Source organism: Carcharhinus amblyrhynchos, chromosome 18 (assembly GCF_965287045.1).
Source record: "Carcharhinus amblyrhynchos chromosome 18, sCarAmb.v2.hapA, whole genome shotgun sequence".
Taxonomy (NCBI): Eukaryota; Metazoa; Chordata; class Chondrichthyes; order Carcharhiniformes; family Carcharhinidae; genus Carcharhinus; species Carcharhinus amblyrhynchos.
In genome coordinates, this window is record NC_137341.1 from 10937815 (window position 1) to 10964649 (window position 26835).

At 43.3% G+C, this 26835-nt stretch overlaps 1 protein-coding gene and 1 non-coding gene across 3 annotated transcripts in view; both read left to right on the forward strand.

The window, feature by feature from the left end:
• Positions 1–26835, forward strand: part of LOC145354647 (equilibrative nucleoside transporter 4-like) — a 241243-nt gene that overhangs the window by 140948 nt on the left and 73460 nt on the right. The gene's annotated exons all lie outside the window — the stretch shown is intronic.
• Positions 18827–19025, forward strand: LOC145355204 (U2 spliceosomal RNA). The gene has a single exon (XR_013888937.1). It is a non-coding gene; the product is annotated as a U2 spliceosomal RNA (small nuclear RNA).

Sequence of the window (26835 nt, forward strand, 5' to 3'; positions counted from 1 at the left end):
AGGTTGATTGCCATGCTAAATTGACCCTTAGGGTGGGATTTTCCGGCTGTGCTCTCCCCAAGACTGGAAAATCTTGCCGGAGGTCAACAGACATTGGCATGGTTCTGTCCTGCCTGCTATGATTCTCATGGCGGGTGAGACAGGAAAACTCCACTCCTAGTGTCAGGAGAGTTACGTGGTGTTATGGGGATAGGGCCTGGATGTGTTTGTTGTCAGTGCAGCCTTGGCAAACCCAATGCCTGCTTCTGCCCTGTCGGGATTTGTTGATTATTTCCTATGATTTTATTGTTTGTTTTTGCTTTCCACAGTTTTATTCTAGAGCTGTAATTGCCCCCTTAATTTCTTATGCAACACATGGGGTCTCCAGGAATTCTCTTCTTCTGGAGCATAGGTCTCAGACTAGCATGTTTTGTGACTCACAATTGGGAATGCCATCAGCATCAAGAGAGAGTTCTGTTTGTGGTTCTATGAAATGCGACACAGATAGTAGAGTGTGACAGAGTTGTGATAGTCAGATATTACACACTAAGTTTACTGCTTTATACGCAGACACTGATAATAATGTGCTATTGGAAGTTATTAGGGTGCAGGAGGTCTTTTGCACATCCTTGACTTCTCCCAATCAATGCCAGCAATAAAAAGACACAGCAAGCATGAGAAAATCCTCACAGCAAGGGGATCAGTTACTGTTGTTCAAAGTTTACATAGTTTAAAGTTTGTTTATTAGTGTCATAAGTAGGCTTACATTAACACTGCAATGAAGTTACTGTGAAAATCCTCTAGTCACCACACTCCGGTGCCTGTTCAGTACACGGAAGGAGAATTTAGTGTGGCCAATGCACCTAACCAGCATATCTTCAGATAATGGAGCAACTTTTGATTTAGAAAAATCTTCATCTTTGTTTTCAAACCTCCCGTGGCCTTGATCCTTTCTATCTTTGAAATATCTTCTAACCCCACAACACTCCCTAGATACCTGCAGTTATCTAATTCCACCCTCCCGTACATCCCAGATTTCTCAGTGGCGGACAGCCTCTCCATTGCAAAAGTGGCAGAGGGCACAATCTGGAATTCTTGCCCTGGAAGGAGGCCGGGTTAGGATTTGTGCCGATGCATTTTGTGGAAACAACTGCCCATGTAGAACGACAGCTGCTTCCATGGCATGTCTGATTTTTAATTACCAGGAATGGGATACACAATATGTGCTGTTTAGACCTTGCAGGGGCAGGCCTAAACTTTGTGGAACCTTTTGGAGAGATAAAGTGGACATGAATTTGCAGAAAAAGTATGTAAATTCATTGGAACAGTTAAGAGGAATTGTCAAAAATGTGAAGAGGATCCATCATAAGTATTAAAAGCAACTATCAAGCTATCAAGCCATTTAAAACTCCTATCCTTCATATCTGTGAAAAAGAAACTGCAGTGTTCAAAAAATATTGGCGAAATTTTACCATTTTGTTTCTAAGTGCCGGGCAGGTGTGGAAGTGGGATTGGGGCAGGGTGAGAATAGGAGAGGTTGACTTGCAAAACCTGGGGCAAGGGGCGCGCCAAGGCCAAGACTCACCTTGCAGAGCCAGTTCCCCGTGGGTTGCATCCACTGGTTGCTGTGTAAGGGCCACTATGCTGAGTGGGTGGGCACCAGGGCACCAATCTAGAATTCATAGAAACCCTACAGTGCAGAAAGAGGCCATTTGGCCCATCGAGTCTGCACCGTCCACAATCCCACCCTAGCCCCAGCCCCATATCCTACCCGCTAATCCCTTTAACCTACACATCTCAGGACACTAAGGGACAATTTTAGAATGGCCAATCAACCTAACCTGCACATCTTTGGACTGTGGGAGGAAACCGGAGTGCCCTGAGGAAACCCACGCAGACACGAGGGGAATGTGCAAACTCCACACAGACAGTGACCCGAGCCAGGATTCAAAGCCAGGATTCAAACCCAGGTCCCTGGAGCTGTGAAGCAGCAATGCTAACCACTGTGCCTCAGTGCTCGAGTACCTGACTGCCGAGACCCTCAAACTGTTTGGGAACATGGCCTGGGTCAAGAAGAAGACTTGTGGAGTGGGGGGGTGGTGGGGGTCACCATTGCCCAAGGAGGTGCCCTGCCCAACATCCAGGTTGCGCTGCTGTCCAAGAAAACTGGCCACTCCAGCAAGGCGTACACCTGAAGGAGGGTGGAGGGACCAGATGTGGGAGAAAAAGAAATTTAAAAAGAAACACATCCTGAAAAGTAACTCATTCTAGGTGAAGCGTGTCGGGCTGATTGTGAGGAGTGAGTTAAGGCATTTCGTGCCAGTCTTTCTCCAAATCATGCAAACAGTGTGACCTGCCCTGCAGTTAGGAGTAGAATTATTTAAAAAATACATCGCCCATCTCTTTAACAGATGATCCATAGAGAAAGTGCTGGAAAATCTCAGCAGGCCTGGCAACATCTGTAAGGAAAGAAAAGAGCTGATGTTTCGAGTCCAGATGACCTTTTCTCTCCTTACAAATGCTGCCAGATCTGCTGAGATTTTCCAGCATTTTCTCTTTTGGTTTCAGATTCCAGCATCCGCAGTAATTTGCTTCTTTTCCAGTCTTTAACAGATGAATGGGCCATCGGAGAGTTTCCACTCTCTGACGAATACTAATAGTCTTTAGTTAGCTGAGTCTGAGTGGTCCCAAACCTCGGACCCACAGGGCACCAACAATACAAAACTACCACGAAGACTGACAGATTTATCAGAGTTTCTGAAGAATGTAAAAATATAATGACATTCAGTAGTGTATGGAGTATTATACAGCTTGATTTTCAGATAATATTTCATAAGACTTCTGTTTGAAGTGAAGCCTCTTGAGTAAATTGGATAATAAATTATTCAATAGCTGGAAACAAAAGCCATTGATTATGGTATTGGTTCTAATTGTGCAACCACCTCAAAAGTTAATTCCAGAGCCAACGACTATTTCTAAATGTTTTTATCGAGTGTATTAAGAATGGAAGGCCTAAGTTTGCAGATGATGCCGTGTTGTGTGGGAAAACATGATGTTGTGGAGGAAAGCAATATCCCGGGCAAGCTTCTACCTCGAATTTGGGGCAATACAAAAATATTATTCCAGTTAAGGGAAGAGTCAGCCGTCTTGTTGTAGGTCTGGAGTCACATGTGCCATAGAACTAAAGAATCCTGACAGTACAGAAGGAGGCCATTCAGCTCATTGAGTCTGCACCAAGACTCCAAAAGACATCTACCTTAGTACAACCCCCCCATCCCTGTAACTCCGCACATTTATGGTTAGTCCACCTGATCTACACACCTTTGGATACTAAGGGGCAATTTAGCATAGCCAGTCCACCTAACGTGTATTTTTGGACAATGGGAGAAGTGCTTTTGCAGATTAACCCAAGGTCCTTACTGGTGATGCCACTGTGGCAGCATACACAGGGATAAAACCTGTCAAAAGTCTCCAAATCGCAGCATAGATAATGCAACAACATTAACTAACCGATGGACTAGACCTAAAACTATGTCTCTAGCACATACAGTTGTAATCTCTCTGGGGCTTCTCTTCTATCATCAACACCCTTTATTTGCATAGTGAAAAAAGCACCTGTGGCCACTGTACATGGGTCAAGCCCAGGAGTCCTTTGACTGCTGGCCTGAGTAAAGATGGCTGCTACTTTCCTATGGGGAGAGTCCTCTACGAGGCCCAGGGGGAGATCTATTGGCCATCCATCGTGGCGTTCATGTCAGACGTCAACCTAGAAAACTACTAATAGTGGCTTTGAACAACTTTTCCAACATTTCGCTTTCCAACAGTGTGTCAACTTAAAAATAGCCCTGCAAATAAGCTTATGCTGTGTGAAATCAAGTAATTGCACTGAGAGAGCGGTGGGACACAGTCATAAATTAAGCTGTACTTGTGCTTGACGTTTCCTTTGTATTAAAAAAACATTGATTAAAGCCTGAAGACGGATACAAGTGTCAGGGTCATGAATCCTCAGGTAGAATATTTTGATTTGCAATACTTTATTTGTTGCTTTTTCCAATATTTTGAAGTCAACATTAAACATGGGTTTTGCAATCGCATTAAATCCAAAAGCAATATGTGTTCAGCTGTCTGTCTATTTGCCGTTTAAAAATTACTTATTCCTCGCGCTTCTTACTGTCGCTGATAATCAATTACCGGAAGCAAAAATATTTGCTATGGTGGCACAGTGGTGAGCAGTGCTGCTTCACAGCACCAAGGACCCAGGTTTGATTCCCGGCTTGGGTCACTGTCTGTGTGGAGTTTGCATGTTCCCCCTATGTCTGTGCAGGTTTCCTCTGGGTGCTCTAGTTTCCTTCCACAGTCCAAAGATGTGCAGGTTAGGTGGATTGGCCATGCTAAATTGCTTCTTAGGTGCCTCAAAATATTTGTATTGTGATACAGTTGTTTCTTGCGCTCTATACAGACAAAGCATAGAGGAGGAGGAAAGAAGAGGGTGCAGAATGTATTGTTATAGTGATAGCTAGGGTGAAGAGGAAGATCAGCTTAATATATGGTAGGTCCATTCAAAGGTCTGATGGCAGCAGGGAAGAAACTGCTCGTGAGTCAGTCGGTACGTGATCTCAGAAATGTGTAGGTTAGGAGGACTCCATGGCTCAATGTTGTAGATTGTGAACTTGTTTTATAGAATATTTTAAAGTGCATCTTTTAAACTACAGTATTAAATTTTAAATCCTCATCTATAAGGGACTCTATAGATTCAGATAATTTGTGAGATTATGGGATAGGGCAGGAAGGTGGGCTTTCGTAAGATGCTCTGTCGGAGAATCGGTGCAGAGTCGATGAGCTGAATGTCCTCGGTCTGCACTATAAGGATTTTATGATTTCTCTTTCAAAATCAGCTGATAGGTGATTCAAACTAATATATTTTCCACAAGATCATTCCAGTCAGAGTTCGAGGAAACATGTTCAGCATTTTATATGTTTCTTGAAAGAATAGTCCCTTGTCCTGGTGGTGCATTTAAAAGAGACGAGGCTGGGCTTGTTTGCCAGGAAAATATTGATTTTATTTTTTACAGTTAAAATAATGGATTCCTGAAAGAGAAAGTTGAAGAGCTTTTATATACATCTATGGTTAATAATGGAAAGATTTTGTACCTACAAAAATAAAATAGAATAATTGGCACTTGGACATTTAGTTGTCCAACAAATCATATAGTTTCCCACAGTCACTAAATTTTCCACAAACCTTCTTATCTAACCCTCCATAGACATGTTGTTCTCTCCTCCCCTCCAATCCTCCCAGTTCATGCTGCTGTAATATGCCTTTAAGAGATTGCAGCATGACATCACTCGAAAGAAGGTGTGTGTGTGTGTGTGTCACGTGATCCTATTTTCATTTTGCTTTTCCTTTCCACAGCGCACCCTGTCACAAACTGCAGCTCTGACTCGTCTTCAAGCTTCATCCTTTTGCCTACGTGTTCTCATCTGGTAGTCTGAACCCACAATGCATTTTCCCAATCCCTGATGACTGATTAGTTTCTTTTTATCATTAGATAAACACGACACATGCTGGCACTGTTCTCTCTCTCGCCCCTTTAACTCAATGTGGCATTCTGTCCCCTTTCCTTCAAATCAGGTTTATACCATTCTTACCCCAATCATCAGTTTGAGCTGACACAATTTGGCTTTCATATCCTCTCCCCCTCCCCCCACTCCTCCCTTCAAACAAGCACCTTTCTTAGATCTTCCAGATTAAGCTGGTACTGAAGGTTTTGGTAGGGAATTCCAGATTTGATTTATCATTGTCACATGTATTAGTATACAGTGAAAAGTATTGTTTCTTGCGTGCTATACAGACAAAGTATACTGTGCAGAGGAAAGGAAGGGAGAGACTGCAGAATGTAGTGTTAAAGTTATAGCTCGGGTGCAAAGAACAATTAGCTTAATGTATGCTTGGTCCATTCAAAAGTCTGACAGCAGCAGAGAAGAAGCTGTTTTTGAATCGGTTGGTACTTTTGTATCTTTTTCCAGACAGAAGGTGGAAGAGAGTATGTCCAGGGTACGTGGGGTCCTTAATTATGCTGGCTGCTTTTCTAAGGCAGCAGGAAGTGTAGATAGAGTCAATGGATGGGAGGCTGGTTTGCGTGATGGATTGGGCTACATTCATGACCTTTTGTAGTTCCTTGCGGTCTTGGGCAGAGCAGGAGCCATACCAAGCTGTGATACAACCAGAAAGAATGCTTTCTATGGCGCATCTGTAAAAATTGGTGAGAGTTTGACATGCCAAATTTCCTTAGTCTTCTGAGAAAGTAGAGGCATTGGTGGGCTTTCTTAACTATAGCGTCAGCATGGACCAGGACAGGTTGTTGGTGATGTGGAGACCTAAAAACCTCAAGCTCGCGATCATTTCTGCTTCATCCCCATTGATAGGGGCATGTTGAGGGCCAGGAGGCTCACAGTACAGCTGCTAATGATGGACTGATGAAAATCAGGGATTTACAAGAGGTCAGACCTGGACGAGTACAGAACTCATGGAGGGGTGTAGGGCAGGAGGAGGCCAGGAAGGATCAGACTGTGGAGCGACTTGAGCTCCACAACGAGATTTTGAAAATTGAAGTATTGCCAGACCAGGAGGTCTGTAGGTCAAAGGAATGATGGCTGAAGGTAAGTTGGTGCAGGTTTGGGTGAACTCAGCTTTAGGGTACTCAGATGGACATTCTCTCCTCCCTGTCACTGTTCACACCGGAAATATCTCTGTCTCAAAACCTAGTGAAGGTGCATAAGGGGTGGAAAGGGAACAGAACATACTCTGGGGGGGTGCTTTTTATTTTCATTTATGGGATGCAGGCATCACTGACAATGTCAGCATTGATTTCCAATCCCTAAATGCTCGTAACTGAGAGGTGGCCAGTTCAGAGGCAACCATGTCATTATGGACCTGGAGTCACATATGTGCCAGACTGGGTAACGGACCGCATGTGAGATTTTTGGTCCGTTCCCACTGGCTGCATCTTCTGGTCCTGACAAAAGCGACCCCCCCCCCACTATGGTGGGCTCCTTGGCGACGGGATGCACGAGCCATACAAAACACTGTAGACATCAACAGGACCATAACATCCCACTGGCAACAATGGCAAGCTGCTTCCACAAAGCATGCTGCGGTTGTTGGGAAGGATGAAAACCCTCCCCCCCACCCAATGTGGCAGTTTTGCGTCTGCCATTATTGCCATTGGCTTCTTTATTCCAGATGTATTTATTGAGCTGAATTTAAACTTCCCAAATGTTAAAATTTGATTTGATCTCAAGTTAAAGTTTTAAAGTTCATTTATTTGTCACAAGTAAGGCTCACATTAACACTGCAATGAAGTTACTGTGAAATTCCCCCCGTCGCCACAGTCCAGCGTGTGTTCGAGTCAATGCACATAACCAGCATGTCTTTCAGAATGTGGGAGGAAACCGTAGCCCCCGGAGGAAACCCATGCAGACACTGGGAGAACATGCAAACTCCACAGAGTGACCCAAGTCAGGAATTGAACCTGGGTCCCTGGCACTGTGAGGCAGCATTGCTAACCACTGTGTTTCTGGATCACTCGTCCAGGTTTGCTAATCTAGCAATTTAACCACCATTCCCTACAATGGCTTGTTGGGACTGCTAGCGCTCGGCTGGCCACACCTTGAGGGAAAGAGCTACCAGAGTGGGCCTGTGACTGGTGTCATAGAACCAACATACAGGGAAAAAGATGCTTGACCTCACCTCATTAATCCACTGGGTGGAGTTGCATCTTCCCACAGCAGGTTTTCAAATGTCCCAGAATCTTGTTGCAGCAATTTGAATACTTTGTTAAGGAATATAACCTCTCCCTTATTTTGTACTGATACATCTATTGTGCAAGCCCCACACGTCCACAGTACTTATATCAAGTCTGCCCACTGGATGGTATTTTAGATGGCCCTTGAGGCTGATCTCGAGTGTATACTTAAACCAGTGTGCTCTCAGTTGTTATACATGGCTGTGATCCATCTATGCAGTTGACTCCTCTGTTTTCTCAAGGAGATTTGACAGGAATCTTAATCGCAACTGGAACTTTTACAATCTATGATTTACAAAGAAACACTCCTTGGTACCCAAGGGCCTTTGGATACATTTCTTCAGTAACTCCCTCATTATCCCTCGACTAACTTAACTAACATTAATGATGTTATTCCTTCCAGTGTCACATATATATATCAGCCACTTTATGTCAATGGATGATCACACTAAAACCAACATGACATTTATAGCAGCTGTTAAGCTTGACTGTGTCCCTGAGTAAGCAGAAAATAATAGACAGTTGGTGAGCGCAGTGCTAAATTATGATGTAAGTAATGTTCTTATGTCGGGGGCCCTTGTTTCTTTTGTCACCACAGACAGAAGTCACCTAGGGTGATAATTTACAAACTTCAACACCACTCTCCAGTTTGAACAGAACAGCTTGATAAATACCTTTAAAAAAATGTCCTGCCAGATTCAAATAACTGAAACAAAAGGGCTGCCATTCAAAACAGATATTTTAACAAATCCCACAAGGTGTTTTTGGTTGGATATAATGGGAGGTCCCTTGCCAATGTCAGCAGGGAAAAACTAAAGAATCCTTCAATAACTGAATCCATTTGAGCCAAGATATTTCTTTAAGGTGAAGCTATTTTGTCCTTCCCTCTGACACAATACACAATGTTAAATTTTAGGTACTGTTGCCTTGGTTTGCTCAAGTATTCCGGGCTGATTATTTCTGCCACAGTTCCAGATATCAAAGTTATCCTACTTTGCATCTAACAAAACTTGTTCTCACATCTGGTGATGCACTAACTTACCAGTCAGTGCATTCGCTAACTAAACTGACACGTCGATCACCTATAGTCCTGCATTCACCTAAGAATTAGGAACACGAGTAGGCCACTCAGCCTCTCAAGCCTTTTCTGCCCATTCAATAAGATCACGACTGATCTGAAGGTAGCCTCAAGCCCACATTCCTGCCTACTCCTGATAACGTTTTACCCCCTGCAAAAATCAAGGATCTATCCACCTTGGCTTTAGAAACATTCAAAATCCCTGCTTCCACTGCCTTTTGAGAAAGAGAGGCTCAAAGACTCACTACCCTCATGAAAAACATATCCTCATCTCTGTCTTAAATGAATGATCCCATATTTTTAAATAGTGTCCCTCTAGTTCTAGATTCTCCCACAAGAAAAAAGTACCCTAAAACCCCCAGGATCTTGTATGTTACAATCCTCTTGCCTTTTATTCTTCCAAACTCCAGCAGAAAGAAGCCTAACTTGTCCAACCTTCCCTCATAAGACAGTCTACCCATTCCAGGTATTAGTCTGGTAAACCTTCTCTGAGCTGTTTCCAGGATTTGTATTGAGTGGAATTCGGATGAAGCTGTCTAACCTTGGGTCTTTTAAAGATATGAATCTCAGAGTCATAGACGACTGATTTGGTTCGAGTTAGCTGTTGCAACATCTAGGGTGGAATTCTCCAGACACACTCGCTTCAAAACCAGAGAATCTCGCCCAAGAGTCAATGGAACTTTGCATGGTCTGCAACCCCCTCCACCCCGCCCACTACAAATCCCATGGTGGGTGGGATAGGAGATTTCCAGCCCTAGTCTTTTGCTTGGATGAGTGAATGATTCTGAAACAGCAGGCAAGGCCTGGCCTGTTGCGGAATGGTTCTGTAAAAACCATATTCAATTGTTTTCTTTAGCTACCTAACAACATAAAATGGAAATGTTGGGACATTAGCATAAAGCAGTCAGTTGTAGTGACCCAAAGAGTCACAGTAGTGACTCAATGTAGTGCTCATTAAGATGGGCAACAAACATTTCTACATTCCACCACATCCTCAGAAAGTATTGCAGTGAGGTCTGATTATTCCCTTACGGCTATTTTCAGTATTGCAATAATATAGTTTTTCAGTCCTTATATCTTTTTAAGTGTAAGGCTGCCTTTTTAATGTATTTTCTCAACATCTTTGGTCAATAATTGGCTTTCTTCCACTATGAGATTTAAATTTGATAGCAGTGGCCTGGGAATCATAGAACTATACAGATCTACCTTCAAACAGCAGAAGTTCAGAGAAAGAGACCTTGCTTCTAGCAGATCTCAGTCTCCAATCTTCAGAGAAAGAAAGAGCTACTTCTCTCTGTTGCTCCCAAGCATCAACTAAATTGGGTTTCTCTCTCTGTGCCTAGCTTCACCCAGTCTCATGACTTTTTCTATCAAAACCTGAATCAAGCCAGGTTAAAAAACACAGGGGAAAGCACAAATATGACAAGCCTGCATTAGTCCAGATTGAAACCAACATTTTAGCAATTAAGATCAATTATGTTGCTGCAGTAACAGCAGGGGTTGCTGGATTACAGCACCAAAAGTAAAACAAACTGCTAAAACAAATCCTGCACAAGAAACATGATCCAAATATATTTCTGAAAGACACAGTATCATCACAGGGGTTTCAATTAAAACATGTTTTTCACTCTTCCTGTATATTAGTGTTTAAGGGTTTATATGTAGTTCCATTTGGCATAGCCCAATGAGGAAATGGTGATACACTCAGGCATCTTATAGGCTGAAATGAAAGGGGAGCTTTACCAATTTGGATCTGACTTTCCTGATCTCCAGATTCCCAGATAAGAGTTATGGAAGGAGTGATATCACACTGATTCTGATCACTGAATCTGTACAACCGCTGGGAAAAGGGATCATGTGTCTCTCTCTGCTTCCCTTCCAATTTCTTCTTGTGGGTAAGGTTCCCCCCTCTACTACAAATCCCACAGTTGTTCCCGATGTTGCCACCTTTCTTGCCAGGTGGGTGCATGCTCTGGATGAATCCACCCTCAAGACACAAAGAAATGACCAATTTGGTCATTAAATTAAATTGTATTGAAACGTGCTGGCTATCCAGGTGAAACCTGTCATCTCAGTGCGAATCCTCCTGAATTCCCGGAACGTTGGTTTTCCAATCCCGTCAGAGGCTGACATAAGGATCTGGAGCCCTTGAGGTTGTAGCTAGCTGTTGTCAAAAATGTGGGTTTTTCTAATTTTGGCATCGAAATAAGTTATTTTGAACATTGTAGAGTATCCCCTTTAGAAAGTTCTGTCAAAATAATATTACCTAATGCTTAAGTGCTGTTACATTCATGAGTGCATGGATATATGTGTCCAAGTTGTACCTACTTCCTTGCATGGAACTGATTGAAAAATGGTCATCTGATTTCCTTTCTACTGTTGTTGAGCAATGCAAAATTAACATTGCCTGCCAGTTTTTACAGAACAAATTGATATTTAGATTTAACTGAATGGGAAAGTATAAGGGTAAATTCAATGTCAACTGCAGGTCTTCCTAAATGTCTGTCTTACTGTTTAAAAGGGTTTGACTGAGTGAGGATTTTCATGACAGGAATCTCAAACTGTAGGTAGGGCGACACCAGTGATATTTCTGTTTACTTGACCCTCAACCACATTTCCGAAGTAGAACAAAACACTTGAATGTACCAGGACTCAAACACAACAAGATTGAATAGGTAAATATTTAATGATAACTTATTTATTTCCCACTGCAGTGCACCAGCTGTTCAAGTACCGTTGACAGAGAAGGAAAGAGTTTGAAAAATGCAGACAAATGGTCAGCCCTGAGCAAATGCATGGCAATGAAGAAATAGGGACCAGAGGTTTTCTGATTGCAGAGTTGAACAGGCATAGCAAGGTATTTGAAGGCAAGTACTTCTTACTGTACACTTCAGCCTATGAGACATGACACATTGGATGGAAGTTTCTTGTCCCACCCGCCTTGGGAATCATGGCAGACGAAACAGGACCATGCAGGATCTTGGGCGGGATTTTATGGTTTCGGGACAAGCGAGCCCATAGAATCCAGTCCATAATATCTTAAAAGCGGTGATGCTGTTACTCAAATGCTTATGATAGTGAACAAAAGAGATACATTTCAACATTTTTAAAGAGTTTTACCAAAAAAGTTATTAATTGAATAATACTTTAGCACAAGGACAATATTAATAAAGTTTTTTTTTAAAAAAACAGAAACAAACCACTTAATTCCCATCAAAGTGGGTTCAATTGAACAAGGTCAAGCTTTGCATGAGTCCATTTGTGGCTCTGGAGCTGGAGGTTGCTGACTTTTGGCCTGGATGTTTGATAAAGGCAGTGCAGTGGCACAGTGATTAGGACTGCTGCCTCAGCACAAGAGATCCGGGTTCAATTCCAGCCCTGGGTCACTGTCTGTGTGGAGTTTGCACATTCCTTCCATATCTGTGTGGGTTTGCTCCCACAAAGATGTGCAGGTTAGGTGGATTGGCCATGGTAAATTGACCCTAGATGATTAGCAGGCTAAATACATAGGATTATGGGGATAGGGCCTGGGTGAGATTGTGGATGGTGCAGACTCGATGGGCCAAATGGTCTCCTTCTGCACTGTAGGGATTCTATCCTATAATGTTCTACATTTGAATTCTATGCTGTTCAAACCACTGCACTTCCTCTACAGCAGCCCAGCTTATTCAGCTGATGGTTTGGGAGTTGTTTTCCTGAATTCCGCTCCCTGTCGCTACCCTGAGACTTCTTCATTGCAGGAATCCTTGTGCAAAGGTCCAATACCGCATCCGGACAGTTGCTGTTGTTATTGGGAGGAGGGCTATCAAAATGAGTTATCCAGGGGGCTGGCTATGTAACTGCAATGAGATGAAATGATTGCAAAGCTCCAGTTGGATAATGATATTTATGTGATATCATAAAATGCACAATGGGCATCCTTTAAGCATCCTATTTGAATGCTAAATTGAAATTTATGTCTCAAGGTTGTGTGATAGGTTAAATGGAATAAGGTCAGAGAAAATTTCTGTGGAGCGTAAATGACCAGAGGTGGTGAATGGCCTGTTTCTGTGCTGTAAACTCCGTGTAACATGCCTGCAAATACTCATACTGGGTTCACCATTGTACCTCAGTAAAGCTTCCAAGCAGGCTTGATGGGCCAAAGGGCCTCTTCTGCACTGTATGATTCTATAATGATTCATGCTGCCCCGAGGGCTCCAGTGGAAAATGATTTCCCGACTGAAACGCACAGAGCATCAGGTTTGTTTTCAAGGATCAGCGTCCAGTCTGTGCTACGGCCAGTGAACTTCACCCCCTGGCAGTAATTCCTGACCACAGTTAACAACTCGTCCAGCTCCCTTTAAACCCTTTGAGTAAATGCAGACTCCCCACAATACAGAAACTTATTCCAAAGGTTAATGACTCTCCACAAAAAGTCAAATCTCTTGACACCTAAATAGTCTCTGTACCTCTGGTCTAACAAGAGGATATAGTGTCTGATAGCCATCAATACCCTGGAGGTTACCATTGACTAGAAACTGAACTGGGATAGCCATATAAGTACTGTGACTACAAGAGCAGGTCAAAGGCTGGGAATCCTGCAGTGAGGACCTCACTTCATGACTCCCCAGATCCTATCCACCATCTACAAGGCACAAGTGGGGAGTGTGATGGAATACTCCCCACTTACCTGGCTGGGTGTAGCTCCAACAACACTCAAGAAACTCGACACCATCCAGGATAAAGAAGTGAGCTTGATTTGCACCCCATCAGCTACATTAACTGTTCACTCCTTCCACCACTGCTGCACAGTGGCTGCGGTGTGTACCATATACCAGATGCATTGCAACAATTCAACAAGCTTCCTTCAACAATGAAGCTTCCTTCCTTCCAAAAATGTGACCTCCACCACCTGGAAAGACAAGATGCATGGGAACACCATCACCTGTGAGTTCTCTTCCATCCTGACATGGAACTGTATTGCCGTTCCTTCACTATCACTGGGCCCAAAGCTTATCAGCACCTTGAGTGTACCTGCCCCACACAGATTGCAGCAGTTTCAGGAAGTGGCTCCCCATCACCTTCTGAAGGGCAATTAGGAATGAGTAACAAAGACTACCCTTTGCTCATGCTCATTCATGTCCCATGACAGGTCACAAAAAAATCCAGCTCAACACCTTGTGACCCCCTGCTGGAAACCACATCCCTTGTTATCGATGTCAGGGACAGAAACGCCTTCCACCGTTATCTACAAAACATCCAAAAATAACAATGACAGCAGGCCCATCGAGCTTTTACCATGTGATCACCCTCCCCACCCCCACCCGTCCCACCACACCCACCCCCACACCTCCAACACCTTCAGCCACAGAATCTCCCAAATGAAATAAAAGAAACAGATTTGAAAAATCCTGGGCAGTGAAAATAAATTGTCACCCTTTTCCCCTTTTAACTCCAAATTTGATCAAAGAAGTTCCACAGAGGCACATCTTCAGCACTCCTTTACACTTGTTGAAGACTCTCTCCTTCTAACAGGGCCTTTTGTTTAATGTCACATTGGCCCTGACAGTACATTTCAATGCTCCTTACCCCTTCTCAAAGCGCTGGGATTAAGGAAGCACCTTTTCTAGACTGACATGAACTAAAGGGACAAGGAGAAAAAATACAAATGTCCATCAGTCTGAAGCTGCCAATAAAAGTGTAACTTTACTTTTATAGGTATATTTATAAAAGAAATATTTATTATTGGGAAATCTGTTTTCAAACAGATAAAATTAAGTTTCCCCCCACTGATAACCGTGTTATATCCGGTACTGTCTAAACCAGAGCACAGCTATGTCGATATTGTCATTGTTTAAGGTGTCAAGTTCTATGTCCCTGGACTTGAAGTACAATGAAAGCTGAGAATAGCACAATATGATACTCCCAGAAGAACATTAAAATATGTTTGTTACCCCATTACTGCTGGTTTACGTAGAATCACTCTGGAATGACTCACAGACAGGCTGCATGTCTGCTCTGTCACACATACAGAAAATTTAAGAATATGGTGGCATAAAAATGAGAAAAGGTCATTAAAGTCTTTCTATGCACTTCTGCTATTCCGAATTTCTCTGTTTAGCAGGGAATGATTTTGAAACCTGGATCACTTTTGATAACCTTCTCCGAATACCTTCCTGTGCTTGAATACTTTAGGCCAAATCTGTGATTTATGCACTAACACTTTCAGAACTTCTGTAACAGGACTTCAGATTTATTTTGACAGAGTACATTTATCCACAATTTTACGAGAAGATTCTAAGTGTCCAGCTAATGTAAGAATGAAAGAGTTCCTGGTCCACTTTTTGGGCAGATTTTCACACCAATTCTTGTGGACCTAGATATTGAAAATATGGGCCAGACCATTTCTAGCTGCTGCAGGCAGTGGGCGGGGCTTAATTCAGCAGCCAGCCTGCAGAGGGAGCTATGTGCAGACCTCTGATTCTGCACATGCGCAATTACAACAGCAGAGGTCTGATAGAGAGAGTGCTGTCAGGCTCCTGCTGTTACAGGCAGCCTTCCAAATGTCCTCCCTCCCACAAATGCAGGGGCCCGATTGCAAGCCCACGCTGCACATGCATGTGGTCCCTGCCACCACTCCTCCCACTGCCCAGACCAATCGCGCCCCCTCCTCCTCATTGATTGGAGCTGCAGAGCGGCAGCAGGGCTCCCTCTCTCCCCTGGTCCAATCATAGGCAGAGTGCACAACAGCCCACCCTGCCCCCACCTATCGGGTTGCCCTTGCTTGGCACCCCCATAGACCCCACCCCATAGGCTCTGCCCCCATAGGCCCTGCTCCCTGTGCCAGTTGGCAGTGCCAAGATGCCAATGTAGCATTGCCAAGCTGGCACTGTCCAAGGGCTACACTCCTTGCCCTCCGCCTCCCCAGGGTGCCTCAGTGATCTCCAGCGAGGCCAACGTGACTGTTCCCCATTCATGGGGAGCAGGTATTTTCCTTGCAGGAGACCTCTCCTGGTGAGACCATAAAGACAAGTGAGCCTGGCCGATTTAGCGCTGGGCTCGCTCATGCCATGTAAAACGCAATTTCAATAAATTTGAATTGTTTATTCAGCCTCTTGCCCATTTCCGTTGAGAGGCAGACCATGCCGGAAATCTGGCTTCCGATGGGCGGGGTGAGCCATGTCCGTGTCTTTATAACTGATGTGATGACTTTGGGTGTTTTCCAATGTTGCTTGCCGGAAGCTCACTTATCAATTCCCAATGTGTTTTCTCAATGGGCAGAGCCTTTAACTGGATTGTGATGACTGAAAATTTAACCTTCAGAGCTGGGGCGTTTCACTTTCCTCTGTGCATGTTCTTTTTTTTATAAGGAAGTGGATGTTGCAAAAGGCCAGTGGAAAGTGGTTAACAGAAATACAACCATCTGTACAGGGCCTGTCCTTCCTTTCTAAAATTGGAACGCAGGGCCAGGATTAGGCCATATAGCCCCTCGAGTCTGTCCCAATATTGAATGAGATCAGGGCTCCAGTTACCTGCCCTTTCCCCATATCTCTTCATACCATTAACCAACAGAACTCTTATCGATTGTGTTTAAAATTAACAATTGATCTCGCATCAATTACCATTTATGGAAGAGAGCTCCAGACTTAAATCAACCTTTGTGTATAATGTTCCTTCTGTTACAGTGGGTACACTAATTGTCTTAGACATAGACGTAGAAACTAGAAGCAGGAGTAGGCCATTCGGCCCTTTGAGTCTATTCTGCCATTTATTTTGACAATGTCCTGATTCCCCCCTTCTTCCCGATATCTCTTGATTCCTTTACCCTGAGAGCTATATCAAATTTCTTCTTGAAATCACACAACGTTTTGGCCTCGTCTACTTTCTGTGGTAGTGAATTCCACACATTCACCACTGTCTGGGTGAAGACATTTCTCCTCACCTGAGTTCTAAAAGGCTTACCCCTTATCCTCAAACTATGATCCTTAGTTCTGGACTCCCCCACCATCAGGCGCGTTCTTTCTGAATCTACCCTGTCTAACCCTATTAGAATTATATAAGTTTCAATGAGGTCCCCTTTCACTCTTCTAAACTCCAATGACTACAAAGAACAAAGAAAATTACAGCACAGGAATAGGCCCTTTAGCCCTCCAAATTTGCACCAACCATGCTGCCCGACTGAACTAAAACCCCCTACCCTTCCAGAAAGAACAAAATCCTAACTAACTTAGTCTCTCTTCATATATCAGACTTGCCACCCCAGGAATCAGCCTGTTAAACTTTTGTTGCACTCCTTCTATAGCAGGGTCATCCTTCCTCAGGTAAGAACAGAAATATTGCACACAATGCTCCAGGTATGGCCTCACCAACACCCTATACAATTGTAGTAAAACATCCCTATTCCTATACACTATGACAGATCTGCCATCCCAGGAATTAGTGTGGTAATCCTTCACTGGACTCCCTCTATAGCAATCTTCCTCTTTGAATATACATACTGGTATCTTTAGTAAATGTGAGCAAATGGCTTCTTGGTAGCACTGGCTTCTGTGGGTTATTATTTGTAATATTATTGTACTATTATTATTGTGAAGGACCTCTGTACAGCTGCTGTCTGTCCATGCTGTACTGTCTACTTTATATTTTTGTAAAGTCAAGAAGATTACGCATCAAAACATGTTGTCCTACCTTTGTCAAGTTACCACACATTCCTGAGGGGGTTAATTGTAATTTTTTGACAATGCCTCTTAGTTCTAGACTCCCCATTCAATGGAAATAGTTGCTACCAATCAGCCTCATCTGATCCCTTAATATCTTGAAACATCTTGCACTGGAATTCTCCAATGTCATTCAATCCACCTCCACTGCCAGCAGGAGAATTTGGCACTCAGCCAGAAATTCATGCACTGTAGCAGGACTGGAGAATCCCAGCCATGGGCAAGGAGGGAGAATTCCAGCCATAGTCAATCTTTGAAATTCCAGTGAATACAGTATTAGTTTGCGTAATCCCTCCTTGTAATTTAACCATTGGAACCCAGTCTTCATTCTGGTGGATCTATGTTGCGCTCCCTCCAATGCCAATATGTCCTCAATGGAGTTTAGAAGGATGAGGCGGGGGGGGGCGGGAGGTAGAGTCTAATTGAAACTCACAGAATACTGAGAGACCTGGATAGAGTGGATGTGTGGAGGATGTTTACACTAGTGGGAGAGACTAAAACTCAAGGGCACAACCTCAGAGTGAAGGGACACTCCTTTAAAACTGAAATGAGGAGGAATTTCTTCGGCCAGAGGGTGGTGAATCTATGAAACTCTTTGCCACAGAGGGCTGTGGAGGCCAGGTCATTGAGTGTCTTTAAGACGGAGATAGATAGGGTCTTGATCAATAAGGGGATCAAGGGTTATGGGGAGAAGGCAGGAGAATGTGGATGAGAATCATATCAGCTATGATTGAATGGCAAATCACACTCAATGGGCTGAATGGCCTAATTCTGCTCCTATATCTTATGGTCTTCCTAAGGTGTGGTACCCAAAATGGTTCACTGTCCTCGTGTGGCCTAATCAGGCCTTTATATTCCTGAAGTGTACCTCCTTGTATTCTGGTCCTCCAGATGTAAAGTAAAATTTATTTATTAGTATCACAAGTAAGCTTATATTAATACTGCAATGAAGTTACTGTGAAAATCCTCTGGTCTCCACACTCCAGTGCCTGTTCGGGTACATTGAGGGAGAATTTAGCATGGCCAATGCACCTAACCAGTATTCCTTTCAGACTGTCGGAGGAAACCAGAGCCTCCGAGGAAACCCACGCAGACACAGGGGGAATGTGTAAACTCCACACAGACAGTGACCCAAACCGGGAATCGAACCTGGGTCCCTGGCACTGTGAGACAGAAGTGTTAACCACTGTGCCACCTTGCAAATACCAGCATTCAATTAACCTGCCAGATTATTTGCTGTATCTGCTTATTTCAGTGATCTGTGTATTTGAACTTCTTGGCCTTTTGGCTAAGATCAAGTGTAGTAATGACAAGCTGTGCTTGGTTGAAGTCATTAGGTTACATTTCAGCTTCATTTGAAGCAATTTTTTAAAGCGGCATCTCGGCCTTTTGGCTAAGATGCAAATAAGACCAAGCCTTGGAGGAGAAGCTATGCCAACTCCAATCAGCTTGGATCATGTAGACCAAGCCCAAGACAGGAGGTGAGAGCCCTGTCTTGTCAGCTTAGATCAGGAATGTCTCAACTTGTTGGGACTCTGAATTGGATTTAATTTAATTTGATTGGATTGGAATAAAGTTTAAAAAAAATTTTTAAAAATCTGTGTATTTGAACTCCCAAACTCTCTTTGGATCTCCACTGTTTGCAGTTTTTCACCATTTATAAAGTCCAAAATCCTTTTTAATTCCCAAGTGAATGATCTCCCATTGACCTACATTGAAATCCATCAGCCACTGTCATCCTGCATCACTTCATCTGTCAATACATTTGGAATTTTTTGCTTCCGTCAACATTGTTACAATTATGAGATTATTTATGTCTGAGGACTGTGTCTTTAACTTTGGAGTAAATAAAAAGGGTCATGTGACCTGCTTTAAAGCCTGCCTGACAGTTAACCTGGAAAAAAAATAGCAAATTACTGTGGATGCTGGAGTCTGAAACAAAATGAGAAAATGCTGGAAAATCTCAGCAGGTCTGACAGCACCCTGTGGAGAACTCTCCACAAATGTTGTCAGACCCGCTGAGATTTTACAGCATTTTCTCATTTTGTTTATTGAGTAAGCCTGGGAAGTTCTGATTATTTACGATCTAAGGAAGGTTTTGGCTCTCAGCCAGCATGTCAGTGCCAAGGTACTGGGGGACCATGCATTGTTGGCACTGCCAAGGTGTGTGACCTAACGGGGACTGAGTGGGGTGTCTGACTGTTAAAGGGGGTCCTGAGTGAGGGGTGGGGAGAGGATTGGGTCACCCTCATACATGCATGGGGTAGGGGAGTGTTACTGTTTAATTGTGAGTGGGGGGGCGTGAGGATGCCCCTGTTTGGTGAGATTTTGGTGTGCTCCCCTAGTTGGTGCGGGGGCCACCCTTTATCTTTTGTGGGTGGGGGGGGCCTGTCTCTGAGATCAAGTCATTGTATAAAAATGGCGGTCTGGTCTTGAAAGAGAATCCAAGCTGATGAAAGTTGCTAATGCCAGTGGGCAAGCCTCCAGGTTGGCGTGGGCACTTAGTCCCAGTTTGGGAGATTCGTGGTCATTGTCTCTTGTCAAACATGCAATTTCTTGAGCAGGCAAATAATTTACCTTCCACCCCAAGGGTTGCAACTTCAGCCAATCGTCTCTTAAGAGGGAACTGATTAACATATCCACGGAGCTTTGTGGAAAGAATGTCTCACAGAGTGTGCAGACGTCCTGAGCAGAATATGGTGCAGTGGTAATGTTCCCTACTTCTGTGACAGATCTCTGGGTTCAGGTCCCCGCCGGACTTACTGACCGCAGAAGGAGTGTTCATGACATGGGTTAACAGGCTGATAATCAGCCCTCTTTCCCAAAGAGGAAGAAAGTGTGTGTGAGGAAGAAGTGGAAAATCCTATAACATTTCAACACTTTAGCTTGGAAAATCTACAATTTTTCACAGCTATTTAAGATCATGCGTTCATGTAATTGCACAGATTCTCACTTCAGCTCCCCCATATTTTTCTCTCTTCCTTCCGCAGTGTTTTGTTCTTCCTTCTGTGTCTCTTTCCTCCTCTTCTCCAGCACTCTCTGCCTCACCATATCTCATGCTTCACTTATTCATTGGCGACATGGTGGCACAGTGGTTAGCACTGCTGCCTCACAGCGCCAGGGACTTGGGTTCAGTTCCTGGCTTGGGTCACTGTCTGTGCGAAGTCTGCACGTTCTCCCCGTGCTCCAGTTTCCTCCCACAGTCTGGAAGACATCCTGGTTAGGTTGATTGGCCATGCTAAATTCTCCCTCAGTGTACCCAAACAGGCACTGGAGGTATTGACTCAGTGATTTTTACATTGCAGTGTTAATGTGAGCCTACTTGTGACACTAATAAATTAACTTAAACTTTGCCCCATTCCATCTGTCATCCTCTCTCTTCTTCTTCTTCTCCTCCCCCCCCCGCCCCCCCCCAACCCCAACCCCAATAAGGTTCCATCCACCCTCTGGTACTATTTGAAGAAGATGGAGTTCTCCCAGTGTCTTGACCAGTATTTCTCCCTTAATGAAGACTACATAAAAAATGTATTCCTTTGCTGCTTGTGAAACCTTGCAGTGTTTCTCTACGTTATAAGGGTAACTACTTGTTAAAAATACTTCATGATGATGTGTTTCACAGCATCCTCAGGGTTTCAATGGTACACTATGGTTCAGTTTATTAGTTTGTTTTTATTAATGTCACAAGTAGGCTTACATTAACACTGCAATGAAGTTACTGTGAAAATCCCCCTAATTGCCACACTCCAGGGCCTGTTCGAATCATTGCACCGAACCAGCACATCTTTCAGACTATGGAAGGAAACCGGAGCCCCCGGAGGAATCAAACCTGTGTCCCTGGTGTTGTGAGGCAGCAGTGCTAACCACCCATTGAGATGCAAATTCTTTCTATATTGCTCCATGGAGGCAAAAATGCTTTGTACTTTTTAACTCAATGTTAGTCGCTGCTGATTTGCTAAGCATGACTAGGTAGATTAATCCATCACAATGCTTTTGGACTATTGCTTGAGACCTCAAAGGTACTATTACATTAGCGGCCTGCTAGAAATGATAAATTCTAGCATGTATAGATCAACAAATAGGTTACTGCTATTTTAAAACCAATTACTAAACCTGTTCTTCAAGGTCGATTGACATTATATCTGAGCTGCTGTTAGCTACATTTAACTTTATCTTTGTGTCAGAGAGCCAAGTTTCTTCAAGCCAGACGATCTGGTCCGCTTGATTAACTCTGCCCTCCTCCTATCACTGACACTTCGAAGGAGCAGAACAGATTGAGAAACCACTTTCTCAACATCGAGCTTTCATGACGGATTAACTTAACTTCGGGAGTGTGAGAGTGTGAACAGCCTTCCTGTGTCTGCTATGGATTTTTGTTGAAGAAAATGAGGAGGACCTCTGTTGGATTTCTTCCGTAACTCCGTATTACTCTTGTCCTTGCGAGTGTCTCTCAGTACTGGCAGTCCTCGTACTTAGGACATAATTGGTTCCTGGAAAATGAGCCACAAGTCAAAACATTATGGAGCAAATTTTCCCATTCCGCCTGGTTTGGGAATCATAGCAAGGGGCGGACCATGGTGAGGTCTGTTGATCTCGGGTGGGGTTTCCCGGTTTCAGGGAAGTACAGCTAGAAAATCCCACCCTATAAGCTAGAGTTAATTTTCCCATAAATAATATTGTTACTTTGCTAACTCCCAGGACCTGCATGGGGAATGACTGAAGATCCTTCAGACCTCCCTGTAGGATACAATAAATACAAGCTCCCTGGAGATTGGTACTTGACTACCGAGGTAGAGCTTGTATACTGAGCCCTGTATAAAGCAGACTCCTGAGTGGGTCCATTTTTACATTGTCCTGTTTGGGACCAGTTATGTTCACCACAGGCTTGTGGTTCTTGCTTTACTTTATTTTGTGCAATAAAGCACTGTTCCTTTACAGCTGGCCCCAGGAGTTATTATATTACAAATCTGAGATTAGCTTCTGAACCAAGGCTTGGTAGCCTATTTTCTCCAAAATAACCCAGAATTTTGTACTCAATCCATTATAAAAGAAAGCAGTAAATTAAAATCATAAAATATAAATTTTAAGAAAAAGTTTGAAACATGAAGATTCACCAAATAAGAATGTGCCTAAACAGCAACTGAGATCTTTGAGTCAGGGAGCTAGTGGCGCAAAACATCAATGAGTATGTATGAATGTTTGAACTAGCTTGCTGGTGTGACATTGTGAAATCAAGTAAGAAGTCTCACAACACCAGGTAAAGTCCAACAGGTTTATTTGGCAGCACAAGCTTTCAGAGTCTCAGGCTCCTTCATCAGGTGAGTGAGGAGTTGTGTTCACAAACAGGGCATATAAAGACACAAACTCAATTTACAAGATAATGGTTGGAATGCGAGTTTTTACAGGTAATCAAGTCTTAAAGATACAGACAATGTGAGTGGAGAGAGAGTTAAGCACAGGTTAAAGGGATGTGTATTGTCTCCAGCCAGGACAATGAGTGAGATTTTGCAAGTCCAGGCAAGTCGCAAGGGTTACAGATAATGTGACATGAACCCAAGATCCTGGTTGAGGCCGTCCTCCTGTGTGCAGAACTTGGCTATCAGTCTTTGCTGAGCTTGCCTGTATCTCATTACCTGTAAAGATTTGCATTCCAACCATTATATTGTAAATTGAGTTTGTGTCTGTATATGCTCTGTTTGTGAACACAGTTCTTCATTCCCCTGATGAAGGAGCCTAAGACTCTGAAAGCTTGTGCTGCCAAATAAACCTGTTGTACTTTAACCTGGTGTTGTGAGACTTCTTACTGGGCTGACCCCAGTCCAATGCTGGCATTGCCACATTGTGAAATTAAAACAAGGGTTCTAAGTTTGAAACAGGGCGTCAATTCGTGAATGATGTAATGTCTGTCCTTCGTAATCCCAACATCATAAAATCAGCTCACTTGGGCTCCAATGTGTCCAAAGCAGCACTGGCACTCTGACCATTTCCTTCAGAAAATGCTGATTAGCAATTAACTAGTCAGCATCCACTTGTCAACCAATCAGTACTCTCTTTGCATGTGGTATAAATTGTTGTTCCCCATGTGATTGGAAAAACTTTGATAGCGTATCTCTTTATTCAACAACATTAAAGTTCTGTGCTATGAAACAGCATCTAACTGACCATTTTTCCATCTTTATTTTAAGCCTTGCCAAAGCTGAAAGCACATGGAACTGTAACATTATATTCTGCACCCTCTTCTCCCCTATGTACTCCATGCTTTTCACTGTGTACTAATAAGACGTGGCAATGGCCTAGTGGTATTATCACTGGACTATTGGTCCAGAAACTCGGCTAATGTTCTGGGGGCTTGGGTTCGAATCCAGCTACAGCAGATGGTGGAATTTGAATTCAGCAAAACATAGCTGGAATTAAGAATCTACTGATGACCATGGAACCATTGTCAATTGTTGGAAAAACTCACCTGGATCACAAATGTCCTTTAAGGAAGGGAATCTGCTGTCCTTACCTGGCTTGACCTACATGTGACTCCAGAGCCACAGTAATGTGGTTGACTCTCAACTGCCCTTAGGCAATTAGGGATGGACAATAAATGCTGGCCAGCCAGCAATGCCCATGATCCATGATTGAATAAATTAAAACAATAGTTGTGACAATAATAAGTCAAATCATCAGGAATTAATACTATTTTCAGAATTAACAAAGGATCCCTCTAAAGTTCTTTTGCTTGATACAAAGTGATAAACTGGGATTCAGTTGGGGAAGTTTGAAAGTGAGGGATATAACATCATGACGAAGGGTCATCCAGACTTGAAATGTTGGCTCTATTCTCTCTCCACAGGTGCTGCCAGACCAGCTGAGATTTTCCAGCATTTTGTTGTTAGGGAATGTTAAATGTTGACTTCTACAGCTGCCTTCATTTGAATGGAATATTTAATCGGCAGTGTGTTAATGCTGATTTTATTTTTGCCTGTTTCGGGGAATTCACCAGCTTATCTTTCAAGGTGTCCTGTCCAGACATGAGGAATAATTTTTCAGATTCAATCTGCTGGCATTATCAGAAAATGCCCGTGCAGTGTTCAAGGATGAACAGACGGACGTGTCATCAAACTGGCCTTTGCCCCCTGCCACTATAAATCACTCTGATAAATGACAGTGCAAAGATACCACACTCGGGAGAACAATCCTGTCCACTGGATTAAGTACACTTGGAAGGGTAGGTGCTGGTTGTAGATGGCAGAGATTAAAGATACTCTTGCCTTTTCAAGTGACTCTTAAAAGAAAAATACGATTGTCTGTCACAGGCTGTGTGGCTCTCTCTCACATTCGGATTGGCACTAGGAAACTTCCTTGCTGGCCTTATCCGGGGTGTATGTTTCAATAAATACCATGATATTTTTCAACCACTTTCTGCTGGCTTTTTCTCAGGGTGAAGTGTCAATTACAAAGGTGCACAAGTTCAAGGTGATAGAGGAGAAGTTTAAGGGAGACATGCAGGAGAAGTTTTTCGCGCAGAGTATGGTCAGTGCCTGGAACGTGTTGCTAGAGGAGGTGATAGAAACAGGCACATTAGCAACATTTAGGAGACATCTGGATGGGCACCTGAATTGGGAGGGAATAGAGGGATAAAGGCAAAATACTGCGGACGTTGGAATCTGAAATAAAAACAGAAAAATGCTGGAAAATCTCAGCGGATCTGACAGCATCTGTGGAGAGAGAGTAGAGGCAAAGTTTCAAGTCTGGATGATCCTTCACCAGAGCTGAGAGGAAAAAGGATACGGTCAGAGTAAGGGCAGAGAGGATTTTTTTTGGTTAGTTAGTGCAGCATGATGGGCACAGGCTTGGAGGGCTTGAAGGGCCTGTTCCTGTGCTGTATTGTTCTTTGTTCTGCTACTTTTAGCATTTGCTTTTACTCAAGGTTAACAGCTGGCTACAAAAGCACAGACAACAAGAGAACTCAGTCATGAAGAGGATGGTTTTCAGCAAGTCACGTTCTGGTAAAAGAAATTAAATGAACCTTAAGTTAGTTTGACTTCAAACAACACCTGACAATTGGCCGATTGACAATTAAGATTTTTTTATCTCTCAGATTGAAGCTAAGCTCAAGATCTGTAGATTGCCAGTATGTGAAAACCAGATAAATTCAGAGTTTGTGTCCAGCAATACCACCCGTTATCTGTGTATTAATTCCTCGGAGACAGAAGTCCCTTCAGCAAAATCCCTTTCTAACAGCAGTACACAGAGTGCTAGTTGTCTGCAGGCTATCTCTGGGGTGGGTGTCAGAGGAACTGACACTCCCTGTAGGATACAAGGCATAGACTCCATGATTGACCCATCAATTGGATCCCTAATCAAGGAGTTCATATTCCCATAGGCCAACCTCAATGGCCTGACTGAAGTCATTACAATCTGTACTGACTATCTCTCTTTGAGGACAACAAATAGGATCAGTCGTTGGCAAAAGACAGACTGATAAGTACCTTCAGAAAAGTGACTGGGATCAGTTAAACTTAAACAGCACTTTGTTCACTTCAAAAAACTAATTGGCAATCTGGTACATACTTGAACAAATCCTAAAATATGCTTACATTTAACTCGAATGTCTTGATCACGCACTTGGGGATCAGTCACAAAGAAGTGGATTAATTGCAGTAATGATTTTATTTATGTTTAAGTTTATTTTACTGGTGTCACAAGTAAGCTTCCATTAACACTGTAATGAAGTTACTGTGAAAATCCCCTAGTTGCCATGCTCCAGCGCCTGTTCGGGTGCACTGAGGGAGAATTTAGTATGGCCAATGCATCTAACTGGCACATCTTTCGGACTGTGGGAGGAAACCGGAGCACCTGGAGGAAACCCAAGCAGACACGGGAAGAATGAGCAGATTCTGCACAGACAGTTGGGAATTGAACCCGGATCCCTGGCACTGTGAGGCTAACCACTCGTGCCACCATGCCACTTAAGTTAACATAAGATTTATTTGAGTGAACACAGCCAAATGAATGGCAGGTTAAATGTTAGACAACAATACTGCGTTTATGACATTGGAGGAAAGGTTTCTGCTGTTCTGTGATCCTGGGAAGAGTTATGAGAGAGGGGTCGTCAGTAACAATATATACATTTACTCGTGCCTTTAACAGAGTAAGGCTGTTCTCGGATACTTCAAAGGAGTGTTTAATGAACAAAATTTAAAATAAATCTTGGATGTGCCCTAGTCGGGAGATTTTGGAGAGTTGTGAGGCTGGAGAAGTTCCAATGACAGAGTGTGGGCGAAGGCCA